We start from the raw sequence: 5,783 nt of genomic DNA on the forward strand, positions 1-5,783 counted from the left end.
AGAACAATAGTTTTCAAAGTCCCAGTCTGTGGCCCGGACTAGACCCTGCTGACGGGAGAGGCCGGTGGAGGCCTTTCCTGGCCCCGCCTCTGAAACCTGCGGAGGACCCTCAGACACCCGCACCCCAGCACCTGCAGGGAGGCCTTGGTGCGGTGCCTCCTGATCAGTAGCTGGCCCTGCCGGGATCCGGTGGTCTCAGGGCCCTTCTGAAAATATTTTCACAGGCTCCTTCAGCTCCTGGGGTCTTGATGAGCCTGCCTTGTACGTGGAAGGGGCCGGGTGGGCCTAAGCAGGTAGGTGAGTTATCAGGTGGAGATAGTGCCTGGAGGCACCTTCCTCAGGCCTGGGGCCCAGCGGCCTCATCAGCACCTGGAAGGGAGGTCGGCGCCCCCAAGGCTCTCCTGGGCCGGGGAGAACCCCCCCCCCACCGCACAAGGGTGGGTACGTGCAGCGCAGGGGGTTCTGCAGCAGCTTGGCGAGACCGCCTGGGAGGCAGCGCCCCTCTTCACCCTCTCCTCCCTCTTGCCTAGGCCTGGCCTCCTGCAGGGTAGAGCATCCACCCCCTACCCCCTCACCCAGGGCCAGGCCTGCAAATGCGAAGTGCAGGGAGCCCCTTGCGCTGGGGGTGGAGCTGCACTGACCAATGAGAAGCCCAGGTGTGCTGCCCCAGGGGCTGCCGGAAGCGAGTCATTAGAGTCTATGGGTGCTTTGAGGGAGGGGCGGCTGCCAAGAACAAGGAGCTCCAGGTGGGGTGAGGCTGCGGGGCTGCTAGGTAGGTGGGGCAGGGGGCGATGGGAAGCCGCTCTCTGCCCTGACTGCGGGATGGACGGAGGAGGAAGATGGAGCCGCCGCCACTTCACCTGCCACACCTGTCACCTGCACCACCTGTCACCTGCCACACCTGTCCCGACGCCACCGCACCAGCCTCAAGGTGGGTCTCGCCGCCTCCCGCATCAGCAACCGCAGCTCCATCCTCCACATCCCCGAGGCAGCCCCTCTGAGCTCCTTCCCCGACACCCCACTCCCCACCTTCACATACACAGAACCCAGACGCTCCCCCCGTCACCATGGGAAGCTCAGCCGTGGCCGGGACCTCCTGCGCGGCTCCCCTTCCATCCCCCTTCTCGGCCAGAGCGATCCTGTCCAGACCCAGGTGCGCTCCTGGGCCTCTGCACACCGTAGACCGTCGGGTTCACGCTGGCACTGGGCGCCGCGGACCCATCGTCAGTCTGTGTTTAAACGTTACAGTATTTACAGTCCTCCCCCCCATCCTGCTTCCCTGTTTACTTTTTCCCATAGGACTCATCACCTTCCAATAAACTATATTTTTTACTTAGGTAATTTGTTTATTAATACTAGAAAGTAAACTCCAGGAGATCAGGGATTTTTCTTTGCTTTGCCTCCACTGTTATAATTTAATCACTTGGAATAAAGTTGGTATGAATTTCTCCTTTATAATGTATCCTGAACACCTTTACTTTTAAAAATATATTTAATTTTTAAAATAATGTTTTTGTTAGAGAAGTTGTACGTTTAAATAAATATCATGCATAAAACGTATGAAAAACAGAGTTACCAAATACCACCATATTACTAACACCTTGCATTATTGTGGTATATTTGTTATACTTTATGAAAGAACATTGTTATAATTGTACTATTAACTGTGTTCCAGTATTTACAGTAGGGTTCACTGTGTTTTACAGTCCTGTGTTTTTGAACCACATTCTCATAAGTAATTTAGTACTGTTAATTATATTTTATTTTTGTAAAGCAGTTTTAGGTTAGCAGATCACTTGTGCAGATAGTATATAGATAGTGCAGAGTATTCAAATTTCCTCAATTTTTTGTAAGTTTATATTTTATTTTAGCATTTGTGCTACATAAAGTTAAACTAAAAACATGTTTTATTGACAGTACTCATAGCATAACGATAATTGATTATAATGTCTTATCATGAGAAGAATGGATACCACCATTTCACTTAACTGCGCATCTAGGTAAGTGCTCCCTGTCTTCAAAACTGATTGCAAATGTGCATCTGTCAATGCTGGTTGTGTGCACAAGAGGAAATTAAAGTATATGTTGACCCTGCTGGTTCTTTAACACACAAAAGATTTAACATTTTTCATAAATACTTCCTGATGAATAATAAAATAAGCCATGGGCTTTAGATGCCTTACATTTTAACCAGCTGTGCAAATTTGTCTAAATAAGCTTTTTCTTGCTCCACACATATTTTTAGCACCATTGCTTATAACATGTGGCAGTAGATTCCACTTCAGGTAATACTTAGTGTTTTATCTATGCCTTTGAAAATATTCTCGTGTATACATAAGTAATTCCACACAGCCTATGCAAGAGGGTGAGTTTTTCAGGCACTTCCAGCCCACACTGTGGTTCTGACTCCTTGAATGAACGGCCACAACCGAGCACCTGGGGGCTCGTTAGGAGCCGAGGAAAACCCCTTCTCATCATTTGCCTTGTTTTCTTTTTCTCCGTTTTAACCGTTTGCAAGTGTACAGTTCAGTGGTCTTGTTTTCATTCACAGTTTTGTGCAGTTACCACCTCCCTCCATCACGAAAGCTTTTTCATCATACAAAACAGAAACTCTCCTCAATTACCAGTGACTCCCTACTACTAAAGCCAGGCTCTGTATAGCCTGCAGTCTACTTTCTGTCTCCGTGTAGTTCGTTATTCTACATAATTCACTGAAGTGCAACTATGCCACAGTTTTGTCTCTTGCTTCATTCACTGAGCATGTTTTGAAAGTTCATCCATGTTTCAGCTGTACTGGAATGCCATTCCTTTTTTTCAGGTGAATAATATTCCATTGTAGATATATACCATTTAGTTCATTTATCATTTGATGGACTTTTTAATTGCTTCCACCTTTGGCTGTTTAAAATAGTGATGCTAAGACAATGTGTGTACACGTTTTTTGTTTGAATATCTGTTTTCACTTCTTTTCAGTATGCAAGTAGGAGTGGAATTGCTAAATCATATGGTCATTCTATGTTTAAGTAATTGAGGTATTGCCTAACTGGATTCCAGTTGCTTCACCGTTTTATATTCACATGAAGAATGTATGAGGGTTTCTGCTACTCGGCATCTTCTCCAATACGCATTTTCCATTTGTTGAATAGTGGTAGCTGTTCCATTTGATTTACATTTCTCTAATGTGTAATTAGCCAATGCAATCAATGGCTAAATATGTCTAGCAACTCTTCATGTGATTATTTGTCATTGGTGTATGTTTTTTGGAGAAATGTCTATTCAATTGTATTCCTGTTTTTAAATTGGGATATTTGTGTTTTTGTTGTTGACTTTTAGTAGTACTTTATATATTCTGGATATTAAACTTTTATCATATACCTGAGTTACAAGTATTTTTCCTATTAACAGGTTTTCTTTGTACTTTCTTGATAGTGTCCTTTTATGCACAAAAGTTATTTTTTTTTTTTAATTTTGGTGAAGTCTTGTTCCTTAACTTAGGGGGAAATATTTCAGTGTTTCATCATTGAGTTTATTTTAACTGGGTTTGTCATCAACTCCCTTTATCATGTTGAGGAAGTTCCCGTCTATTCCTAGCTTTCTGAATGTGTTTATCAGGAATGAGTGTGGGAATTTTTCTGAGTCAATTGTGATGATCATGTTGTTTTTGTCCTTCATTCTATTAATGTGGTTATTTTCTTGGCTGAATTTTAAATTTTTTTCAATTTAAAATTGAAAATATACATAACATAAATATACATAACATAAAAATCATTGTAATCATGTTGAGTGGGCAATGCTGTGACATTAAGTACATTGACAGGTTTGTGTAACATTGACCACTGTCTATTTCTAGATTATTTTCATCATCCCAAACCATAACTCATGCCTATTTGGCAATAATTCCTGATTCCTTCCCCTCAAGCACCTCTGGAAATTGTTTTTCTGCTTGTTGACTCTATGAATGTGTTTATTGTACGTAAACATTCATAAAATAGCAGTCATGCAATATTTGGCCTTTTGCATCTGGCTTATTTCACTCAACTTGATGTCTTCAAGGTTCATCCATGTTTTAGCATGTACCAGCACTTCATTCCTTTTTTATTTCTCAATAATACTCCATTGTATAGATACACCATATTTTTCTTATCCATTCATGTGTTGATGGACTGTGGGTGACTTCCACCTTTTGGCTATTGTGTACAATGATGTCATGAATATTGGTGTACAAATATCTGTTTCAGTCCCTGCTTTCAATTCTTTTGGGAAATATAGGTAGGAGAGGAATTGCCAGCTCATGTGGCAATTCTACATTTTACTTTCTGGCTGCACCATTCTACATTCTCACCGACAAGGTACTAGGGTCCTTATTTCTCCACATCCTCACAACACTTGTTATTTTCTGATTGGTTAATAACAGCCATTTTTCTTTAGTTGTTTGTGTCTTTGGTGTAAAATATAAAGATCATTGCTTGCTTTAAAGTCCTGAGGATAGTTCCCTACATTTTCCTGTAAGAATTTTGTGGTATTAGATCTTATATTTGGGTGTTTGATCTATTTGGAATTAATTTTTGTACATTATGGGAAGAACGGGTCCACATTCATTCTTTTGCCCATGGATTTCCTGTTGTACCAGTTTTGAAGATACTATTTTTTCCCAGCTGAGTGTTCTTGGACATTCATGAAAAATCAACTGTCCCCCAATGTTTGGATTTTCACCTGGAATGTAAATTCTGTTCCATTGGTATGTATGTCTATCCATATATTCCACACAGTTTTCATTACTGTTGCTTCATACTAAGCTTTGAAATCAAGAAGTGTGTGTCTTCTAACTTTGTTCTTTCGAGATTATTTCGCTTATGTGAGGCCCCTTGCAGGGCCATATGAATTTGAGGATCAGCTTTACCATTTTTGCCAAAGAAGTGGCTGGAATTTCAAGAGGGATTGCATTGAATTTGTAGGTTACTTTAGGCAGTATTGATGTGTTAACAATATTAAATATTAAATTCATAAACACTGTGTATATTTCCATTTGTTTAGGGCTTCTTTAATGTCTTTAAGCAATGTTTTGTATATTTTAGTGTGGCATTCTTTCACTTTGAGTTTAATGTCATCTTCTTATAATCCATCTAAAGTACACAATTAGTCACAGTATCATCATATAATTGTGCATTTATCTCCACAACCAATTTTAGAACATTTTCATTACTCCAAAATAAAGAAAAAAATAAAAATAAAAATAAACAACCCAAACATCCCATACCCCACCCCGTCCATTACTTATATATTTTTGGCTGTATTTTGTTATTCATCTGCCCACACACTGGAGAAAGGGAGTCACACGATAAAAAATATATAATTATACAGTCTTCATCAAGAATCAAGTCTACTGGATTACTGTTCAACAGATTCAGGTTTTTCCTTCTAACTACTCTAATACATTAGCAACTCAAAAGGAATATCTAAATAATGCATGAGAATAACTCAAGAATGAGCTCTTGACTCTATTTGAAATCTCTTAGGCAATGAAATTTATATTGTTTCATTTCTTTTCCCACTTTTGGTCAAGAAGGCATTCTTGACAGTGCCAGGGCCAGGCTCATCCTTGGGAGTCATGTCCTACATTATCAGGGAGATTTACACGCCCGAGAGTCACCTTCCACATAGGGGAAGGTACTGAGTTTATTTGCAGAGTTGGCCGAGAGGGAAGCCATATATGAGCAACGAAAGAGGCTCTCCAGGGGTGACTCTCAGGCGTAATTATAAGTAGGCTTAGCTTCTTTGCAGGA

Source organism: Choloepus didactylus, chromosome 17 (genome assembly GCF_015220235.1).
Source record: "Choloepus didactylus isolate mChoDid1 chromosome 17, mChoDid1.pri, whole genome shotgun sequence".
Taxonomy (NCBI): domain Eukaryota; kingdom Metazoa; phylum Chordata; class Mammalia; order Pilosa; family Megalonychidae; genus Choloepus; species Choloepus didactylus.